This window comes from Microcaecilia unicolor, chromosome 8, assembly GCF_901765095.1.
Source record: "Microcaecilia unicolor chromosome 8, aMicUni1.1, whole genome shotgun sequence".
Taxonomy (NCBI): Eukaryota; Metazoa; Chordata; class Amphibia; order Gymnophiona; family Siphonopidae; genus Microcaecilia; species Microcaecilia unicolor.
In genome coordinates, this window is record NC_044038.1 from 62,864,308 (window position 1) to 62,874,970 (window position 10,663).

General features: G+C 41.4%; 1 pseudogene; it reads left to right on the forward strand.

The window, feature by feature from the left end:
* Positions 1–223: 223 nt before the first annotated feature.
* Positions 224–3,608, forward strand: LOC115476652 (annotated as a pseudogene).
* Positions 3,609–10,663: the final 7,055 nt, after the last annotated feature.

Below are 10,663 nucleotides of genomic sequence, written 5' to 3' on the forward strand. Positions count from 1 at the left end.
AGAGAACCCAATGCCAATCCTTTCTGAAGACCTGCTTGGAGAAAAGCTAGATTGTGTGCAATCTGAGCAAAGACGGGAGATAGTTTGCGCGAACACCAGCCCTTGAACATCCTCCATACCCTCGCATATGCCATGGATGTAGAGCGTTTCCTCCACCTGCTGGAGATAGCAAATACTAAGGAGCTGGACTGGATGCCAAGAGAGATATGTCTCAGCTCAGTTTTCAATTCTCTATCTCCACCTGCTGGCTGATGGACACAACTATTCCACAGGTTCTGGAATAGTGGGAAGCTAAGTAATGGAAATACAGACTAAAAGTTTAGGAACACTTCTTATAAGGGTACAAATGTAGTCTGAAGAGGAGTTCCTCTGCACATGAAGATGCTGCTTTATAAGGAAGTCTAAGTATTCACAAGCTTCACCATGGTAAGAGTCACCCCCCCCTCCCCAGTTTGGTTGCTTCTATTTAACTTGTTTTTATCTTTTAACATTTTACCCAACTTTTTTTGGCCCACCTTCCAGAATAATTAGACCAAGCAATTTATGTTTTAAGATATAGAAAGGAAACCCTTGTGTACTAGGACAGTCCCTCCTGCAGCTGAATAAAGCTGATATCTGCTAACCATAATAAGCAGGACACCAGCACCAAGGATGCTGCATTTCAATCTTCCCAATATCTCCTTTTCTGGGGAGACAAGGGTTCCTGTCTTTGGTTCTTGTCCATACTGTCAACCTTGTTGGACGAGGTCCATCTGCATAAAGACAAGAATCAACTTGCAGATAAAGAAATTACTTTGGAAAACAAACCAAGCTGTTATTGTTTTTTTTGTTTAACTATGTTATGCGATTCTTATGAACAGCTACTTGGTTTCTTAAGCATAATTACCATTTCTTTACTTGATGCAGCAGTATAGATTTTGGTAATGGACTTGATTGAGGTCTGTTATGAGAACTTAAAATATAGAAACAAGAGAAAGGGGCAAAATTCTTATCTGAAGAAAGTATCTACAATGCTTTCTCTAAGAATTGTTAGATTAAGTTGAGTCCTAACTAGAGCAACATACTAAGAACACATGGCTATGAAGCAAAGGTTCAGGTATTTATTTCACTCACTGTATGGTCTTCAGCAAGACACTTAAACTGCTACCCACATACAAATTATGTAAACAAATTATGAATGGTATGAGCCAGGAAAATGGCATATTGTATTTATTTATAAAGTTTTATGGGGCATGGATTTCATAACCATCCTTCAAAACTGGTTTATAAACTGGCATTTGCAAATTACAAAGTCTCCCTCCAAAGAAGATATATGCCTATAAATTAGAAATCTTTCTGAATCCAGTCAGTATTCTGCTGAAACTCTCTATTCTTTCCGAAACAAGCCTGGCCTAAAGACTCACAATATGTTTCTTCTTTACTTCCCACGGATTAAGATTCCAACTTGGGTCATTCTCCATCACTATACATATAAGACAGATTTTACAACAATTTATTGCGATGGATAGAAAGGAAAATCCAAGACTTTTTATTGAAAATGTATTATCACTGATTATTGGCTTTCACATGCACAAGCAGCTGAATTCCTAGAAATCGATAACATTATATATTTCTTCAATCTTATGGCACATCTAACACCTATTACATCTAGGTGCGCTTTCTTATTTATAATACATGCATGAAATTATTACTTCAATACCATCCCACTATAAAAGTAGCATTTGATGACACTCACAGTTCAAGTATTTTATATACAGTGCCTTGTAAAGGTCTTCACACTCAATAAGAGTGAACCTAGTGATAAGATAGAATGAAAACATTACAGCTGCTATTGTAGTAAATACAACTTTCCTCAGCTGTCAAATGACTAGAAAATTATAAATTAAAGTGCATTGTTGCTCGCCCGGCTTTGCGGAGCCGCTGCAGACTCGTTGTGTCCGGCTTCCCCAGCACTGACCAACTGGCCCTGTTGGCCCAAGATGGCGTCCGCTCTGGAGCAGTTTGTAAACAGCATCCGGCAGCTGTCCTCTCAAGGTCAGATGACACAATTATGTGAATTAATCAACAAGAGTGGCGAGCTTCTAGCAAAAAATATCTCTCATCTGGACACAGTACTAGGAGCGTTAGATGTTCAAGAACACTCCTTGGGGGTGCTTGCTGTTTTGTATGTGAAGTTTTCTATGCCCAGTATTCCTGATTTTGAGACCTTATTCTCACAGGCTCAGCTATTTATCAGAACTTGTAATGGCGAGCACATTAGATATGCAACAGACACTTTTGCTGGCCTTTGCCATCAGTTAACAAATGCTCTTGTGGAAAGAAAACAGCCCCTGCAAGGAATCAGCATTCTCCGGCAAGCCATAGACAAAATGCAGATGAATACAAACCAACTGACCTTAATACATGCTGATCTCTGTCAGCTTTGTTTGTTAGCAAAATGTTTTAAGCCTGCCCTTTCATACCTAGATGTGGATATGATGGATATTTGTAAAGAAAATGGTGCCTATGATGCTAAGCACTTTTTATGTTATTACTACTATGGTGGGATGATCTACACTGGCTTAAAGAACTTTGAAAGAGCACTCTACTTCTATGAACAGGCTATAACTATTCCAGCAATGGCAGTCAGTCACATTATGCTGGAAGCCTATAAAAAGTATATTTTAGTTTCTTTAATACTTCTTGGGAAAGTTCAGCAGTTACCCAAGTACACATCGCAGATAGTGGGTAGATTCATTAAGCCCCTGAGCAACGCATACCATGAGGTAGCACAAGTTTATTCAACGAATAATCCATCTGAACTTCAGAATCTGGTGAACAAGCATAGTGAAACATTTGCCAGAGATAACAATATGGGATTGGTTAAGCAGTGCCTGTCATCTCTCTATAAAAAAAACATTCAGAGGCTAACCAAGATTTTGGATATGATATGCCCCCTGGAGGTCCTGCTCCCCCTGGAGGTCCTGGAGCAACAACTCTGGCTTACCCAAGTACATCGAGGGAAGCTCAGCCAGAGTTCCCCATCAGTCAATATGATTTTGGATATGATGCTCCCCCTGGAGGTCCTGCTCCAACATCTTTGGCTTCCCCCAGTACATCTCGGGAACCATCTCGGGAACCAATGCGGGAAGCAATAGCAGGTTACAGTCAAGACATGAGTGGTGCTGGACGAAGTTTCACTAATGCCAGGCAGAAGCCCCCCTCAGCAGGACCCTCTGCACCAACAGCGGGGCGCCAGCCTGCAAGGGGAAGAGGTTTTACTCGAGGACGGAACCATATTGTACAAGAATTTCACCCCTACAGACGCTAGACACCCCTACAGACTTTGCTAGATACATCAACAAAGTCACTGGCTCCAAACTACAGGGTTTTAAAACTGTCTGCAGCTTTAAATACACACTTCAGGTTTCCTGGCTCTATTTGTTTTGTTTTTGAAAAATATTTCCCTGAGCCTTTTCATTTACCATATATTGTAAACTTTTATGTTGAGAGAAAAATTATACATTTACAGATTGTGAAATTTTTAAGAGAAATTTTCTACTATCCTGCTTATTTTCGAAACAGAAAAACGCCTATATTTCGACCCAAATCGGGAGATGGGCGTTTTTCTCGCAAAGGCGCCCAAATCGGTATAATCGAAAGCCGATTTTGGGCGTTTCCAACTGCACTCCGTCACAGAAACGAATAAAGTTGACGGGGGCGTGTTGGAGGCAGGACTGGGGCGTGGTTATCAGCCGAGGAGAGATGGGCGCCTTTAACTGATAATCGAAAAAAAGGCGTTTTTGCCGCGATTTTGGGTCACTTTTTTTGGACCCTTTTTTTCACGAACAAGTCCCCAAAAAGTGCCCCAACTGTCCAGATGACCACTGGAGGGAATCGGGGATGACCTCCCCTGACTCCCCCAGTGGTCAGTAAACCTCTCCCACCAAAAAAAAACCCACTTTAAAAACTTTTTTTCCAGACTCTATGCCAGCCTCAAATGCTGTACCCACCTCCATGACAGCAGAATGTGTTCTATCCTGTGACAGTCTTTCCCTGGGTCAGATGTGGCTCTCGGGTGCACTACAGGGTCACATCAGCATTGCATTGTGGTGGGTGTAGGGTATTGGGCTCCGTGATTTCATTAGATTGTGTTATAGTCTCACGATGTTGGAAGTTGGTAGGCTCTTCTCCCATGGTGCTTTTCCCCCTGCCTACTGGGTCAGAGTGTGTCCAGTTTTGTTTCCGGTAGTCCATGAGGTAGTGGCCATTTTTGTAAGCCAGTTTTAGATCCCTTCCATGTGTTAGCCACGTTAGAGAACTTAGTTCTTACCTTGAATGTGGCTGAAAGAGGGCATTGTACAGCATTCTGCCAGCTCTGACCTACTGCTAATCTCAGTACCAGGGAGACTCGTTGCCAGTGGGGCACAACCTCTGATCTGCAGATAACTGTGAGTAAACGTGCTTATTCCAACAAAAGACGTTTTCGGAGAGATTAGTCTTCAGGTGTAAACTGGTGTGCCAAAGTTATACAGCAGCAACAAGTCCTAGAGGCCTGCGTGTATGCAGGTCCCTGGAGCACTTTTAGTGGGTACCGCAGTGCACTTCAGCCAGGTGGACGCAGGCCCATCCCCCCTACCTGTAACACTTGTGCTGGTAAATGGGAGGCCTCCAAAACCCACTGTACCCACATGTAGGTGCCCCCTTCACCCCTAAGAGCTACGGTAGTGTTGTACATTTGTGGGTAGTGGGTTTTGGGGGAGGGGGGTTGGGAGCTCAGCACCTGTGGTAAGGGAGCTATGCATGTGGGAGCTTTTTCTGAAGTCCTAGGGTGCCCAGTTGGTGTCCTGGCATATCAGGGGGGCCAGTGTACTACGAATCCTGGCCCCTCCCACGACCAAATGGCTCGGATTAGGATGTTTTGAGCTGGGTGTTTTTAGTTTCCATTATCGCTAAAAAAAAACAAACGCCCAGCTCAAAAACGTCCATTTTTTTGAAAATACGCTTCGGCTCTCTCCTTCACGGACCCGTTCTCGGAGATAAACGCCCATGGAGATAGGCGTTTCCGTTCGATTATGCCCCTCTATGTATGCTGGCTTATTTTTTAATTTAAGAACAGAGTTATTGTTGGCACTAGGTGGCGAGGGGGTAGTTAACTTCTTGCTCCTATATAGTTTTGTTTTGGGAGGGGGGAGGAGAGATAGAAGGGGTCTGGTCATTCCAGAAATTTTGGGAGTTATGAAAATCCAACCAGTTGTACTGAGTGTAGCTTTTGTTACTCGACACTAGATGTGATGAGTGCAGGTCTGGACCTCTCCCAGAGTCCATGCGTCGAGTGGAGAATGCAGCTTCTGCAAGGGGTTGAAGGAGATTTCCCTTGGGTGCATTTTGCACTAACCAGTCATTACCCCTGTTTGAATAAAGAAAAATCCATTTGGATTGCAAAAACAAAGTGCATTGTTGCCTTAAATGCGGAACACTGGATGCATCATATGAACATTGTATATGAGATTGTGCCCCTATTCATTGATTTTGGGAGTTATTGTGGCTGCAGCTTCAACACATGTATGATCATTAGTGGGAGCCAACCCCACAGCATTGTCTCCTGGATAATATGGCTAATATAGAGGACGGCACTCGTCTCGGTATTATTTCTTCGTAAGGCAGTTTTGATTGCTAGGTACTGCATCATGCTCCAATGGATTAAGAACCACACCCCTACCATTATGCTATGGAGGAATCAAATGTACGAACTCCTGCTTATGGAACATTATACTGTGGACACGAGAGCCTAGGGCAAAAAAGCAATTTCTCAAAGTGTGGACTTCATATTTGGCCATGTTATCGATGAGTGTGAGTTCCACCTTTTTGAATACACTGGAGATGTAGCATTTACATTGAATACTCGGGACTCTATTGCTTTCAAAAGTGTAGGAAACTTGTGTTTACAGATGAGGGAAGGGGAGGGAGAGATGGTGTGGATTGGGGTTTGTAAGATATGAGGCAGGGTGGTATGCTGGGGAGAGAGGTATTTTTCAAAAAATTATTTGCTGTTGTCAACTTGTTGGGAGGGTATCCTGTTCAGTAACATTAATTATGATAATGTTTTTTGCAGTTTGTAATCTGTTCACTTGGTGACTTCAATAAATATATTTAAAGTGCACTGCAATGACTGAAAATTTATACTTCCTCTGCAGTGCTTCCTGTATCCTTTCACAATGTAAGCTCTTCTGCTGTTTTTTTGTGTGCAGATAGACTTCAAGCTGATTGTGCTCTCTGAAACTGGACATTTGAGAGACTTGAGCTTTAGATGTGAGGAGAGGCTGGGGCAGTGTGACCTCAAGCTTTAATTCAAGGAAATTCTAGTGAGAGCTTGCAAGTAACGCATTTAAGTATGGACCTGCTGGTCCAATAAAAATTATTACAGTATCAGATGTGTCCCCTTGTTCCTGAGACTGACAAGAGAACACAAACCTAATCACTGTGAAAATGACATCACTTGGATGACACACAGAGGAAAACAGGAAACAATGCTCCTTTAAAGGCATTTAATGTGCAAGAATATAGTATCCCAAATGAGAGGTAGCAGATAATAATATTTGGCTGCATCATGAGCACCAATAAGCTAAAAATGAGAACCAGTGGTATTAGCCACTCAGTAATACTTACAGAACCATGCTGCTTTAACTGCCAGGAGCTACTAATGCAAATGAGGGATTATCAATAGGAATTTAAATTCTAACATTGCTACTTTCAATCTTCTGTGTGTTTAGTATTAAATAGAACTGGGAATATTCAACTGTTTTCCGTACGTACAATTAATACAGACCTTCCTGAAGCTGCCAGTCTTCCTACATTCTCCAAAATGGTGGTGGTTAAGGAATATGGTATTGTTTTCCCTCTATTCAAAGATTTCATCAAGACCACAAAAAGTATCTGTGGTTTGTTTCATTAAGTTCTGGCCATTCCTCTTAGACAGAATTATCACTCTATTGTTTTCATACATTTATAATTTTTAACCTGGAGAAAACTCTGTTGAAGTGAATGCACTTCATTTTTAACTATGTCAAAAATTTAACTGACTTGGGGAATGGAACTAAGATGTTTATCAGAATGTCATGCCTCTTGGTCAGATAGAGTGTTTTATTGAACTGGAAAAAGGCTGATGCATGGACACCTACCTAATGGAGGATTAAACTATTTAAAACGAAGGCGTGATTTGGAGCAGCAAAACAAAACAGATGTACAGACTTTCTAGAAGTAATGGAACTATTCCAGAGTTTAATGCTATTGAAAGCTACAAGTTCACTGCTGACCATGTGTCTGAAATAAAGATTGAGTTTCGCAGTTATGAGTAGTATAAGTGGCTGAAGCATGGTAAACTCAGTGGACATAAAATTAGTGGGATGCTAGGTTATTTGATTAATTGGTCAGTAGGCTGAGCAGAGCTATGAATAGGAGGGTGGATAGAGGGAAGGGTAGGTGGTAGATGTAAATGTAACTGTGGAAAGTTATGGATGGATCAGTTGATGGCCAACACATATAAGAAACACCCATTGGTTAGCTGTGCCTTTGAATTGAAGGGTAATACTAGGCTGTCCATGTCTGTATTTGTTAAATTTAATAGAATAATTTTAAAATGATGTCAAAAATAGCAAAAAGTAAACTTAACCAGTTATTTTCCTGCTTGTGTCTAAGAAGGATGAAAACAAATTCTCAGGTTCTGGTTTCTTGAGTCTGTTTCTTCTTTGTTTGGTCTTATAAGGCCATCATTTATTATAGTTCTATTTTTATTTTTCTATTTTTTTCACTTCTTTGTAATAAAACAGAAACCTCTATCCTAGAGTCCTCTTCCACTGCCAATGCTGTACTCTTGTTTGATATGCACCTTAATGGAGTTTCAATTCACAGTTGCAGAAGTGACCAAGTAGAATGAATTTCTGCTACTGAGTTAGCCCTATCAAATTATGGAAAAATCTAGGCCTCTCCACATGGAGAAAAATACAGTAAGATAAGTATTAAAACAAAGAGAAGTTCAAAAGAATTCAATGACATTGCACACTTAGAATCTTAGTCAATGCAATTTTCTTCAGAGGCATAGAAAGGAAATAAATTCTAAGTAAAGTCCTTAAATGCAATATTGAAGGTTATTGTGAACAATCCTCTTTACAATACTGCACAACAAAAATATGTATGAAAAACAAACTAGAGAGTTGCATGGGGACAGAAATCTTACCCATCCCCGCTGGAATCTTACCCGTCCCCGCAAGAATTTAACCCATCCCCTTAAGAATTTAATGGTACATAAAAGAAATTTCTGGTCAGCTCCCTCAATCTCTCTCTGGATTTGAGCCACAGCACTGTAGGCAAGGAAGGAATGGAAATTGAAACTTGGAACACTCTGGTGTGCACATGTAAGATCTGTCTCTGATGTACTGGCACTGTGTGCTGAGAGGTCACCACATGCACGCGCTAGTAGTTCAGGTGACATCCGATGCTCATGCCTGTGTCAGAGCTGAGGTCTGCGCATCAGCCTGGGAGCAAAGAGGATTAATTGTAACACAGTAAGTGACAGCAAATAACGACCTGAACGGTCCATCCAGTCTGCCCAATAGTCACACTCATTATCAATTCATGATTAAATCAATGAGTGTGATATTATATACTTGATTATGGTCTTTCTTTCGTGTTTCTGGAATATAGACCATAGAAGTCTAACTGGCTCTATCCTTATGTTCCAACTGCTGGAGTTGCCATTGAAGCCCACTCCAGTCTATTTGTCTTCTCATTTGTGGGAAACAGACCGTAAAAATCTGTCCAGCACTGTCCTTATGTTCTAGCCACTGAAGTTGCTGTCTAAGCCCTTTCCAGCCCATCCTAAACCAGATTGTCATGTATGAGACACAGCCCATACAAGTCTGCCCGGTATCAGCCCTAGTTCATCACAGACATTATTAATTTTTGTGTGTGAGTGTATGTGTGTGTGTGTGGGGGGGGGGGGGGTTGCCGGGTTCTTGAAGCCTGGATTGGCCGCTGTCGGAGACAGGATGCTGGGCTTGATGGACCCTTGGTCTTTTCCCAGTATGGCGGTGCTTATGTACTTATGACAGAGTCGCCATCTAAGCGTCACTTGACACATACACACACAAGCAGCCATTTAAGGTTATGTTTTTTATAACTTCCATTTTCTAATTAGAGATCCTCTGTGTTCATCCCATACCTTTTTGAATTCTGTCATTATTTGTGTCTCTACCACCTCCTTAATGGAAGACTTTCCACATTTGTGCTGTTAAAGTAAGGAAGAAGAGGAGGAGGTGGAGACAGCACTCAAAGAACTTGGTACTCGGTCGATGAGAGGCTGGTGCAGGTGCAGCTTACACTTCCACAACAACCCCGCAGAACTGCTTCCATCCCCGTGGGAACCCCGCAGGAACTGCTTCCATCCCCGCGGGAACCCCGCAAACCCCGTTCCCATGCAGCGCTCTAAAACAAACCTGTGATTGTCAGCAAGCCATAATTTGGCGTCAGAATTGTAATTCGGATTGCTCACACACCGTAAATCAGTCTGGGAAATCTTTTATTGTCACCTTTCAAAAATGAAACAAATACAAATTAAATAAATCCATTGAAATGTAATCCCGAACACAAACACACCACTTTCAGGTTTTTCTTCCTGGGCCAGGGTCTAGACTTCAAACAGCAATAATACCATCTATAGGGACATGTACATTCCTGTCTTGTGTCTAGAGTACTTTTTATCTTTCTGCATCATTTGCCATATGATGAATGAGAATAGATGTTTACACAATTTAACTGTATCTTTCAGATGTTTCAGATTATAAAAACACACTTCCTATTTCAACTATGGAATTCCCTTCTCTTTTATATATATTTATTTTTTATAAACCACTTGCTATGTTCCTGCATGAAAGATGTATATTCAATCATAATAAACAATAAACTTCAGCATGCACGTTAGACCTCTCAGCTCTCTCAACTCGGGGGCAAGGCTTTTTAGGAGCAGACCCCCTTCCCCCACCCCAAACACTTCATTTGGCCTCTCTCTTATTAACACTGTAATTCCGCTATTACTATTACTAAAAAGTACTTAATTCTTTATTGATGCAACAGGTTGAGAGGTATACCATAGTACTGAGCACCAAAACATAGTGCAGGTCTGATACTGGTGATTCTTTAAGGATGGAGGCAAGCTGTACATGCTCAAACTCCATTAAATCTCCATTACATGCTCCTAGGGAATGCCTTGCAGTGAAAACAACCATGGTCAGTTGACATGAGACAGTGGCAAATATCTGTAACTGGTTAAAAGAGGTGGTATAAAAAAACCAAACAAAAACCAAAAAAAAAAAAAAACACAGTACTTTGACAGAATTCAGGCTCACTTGGGACAGATACAAAATGAAGCAATAGGAATAGGGCTGAGAGATTGTGGTATTGCAAATAATCTATTTTTTTTTCCTCCCCGTAGACCACAAGCAAAGGGACCGGTGATAAAGAAAAATAAGGGCAACATAAAAGAAGCATGACCTAGCAAAATCGCAGGCCATTTGGTAGCTAGACAGGTACCAGCAAACTAAATTGTGTTAGTGGCCTGGTACTACCCAGCAATGCAATCAGGGATGAAGAGGCCAGATATTTTGGCCACAGTCTCAGTAGATCACTA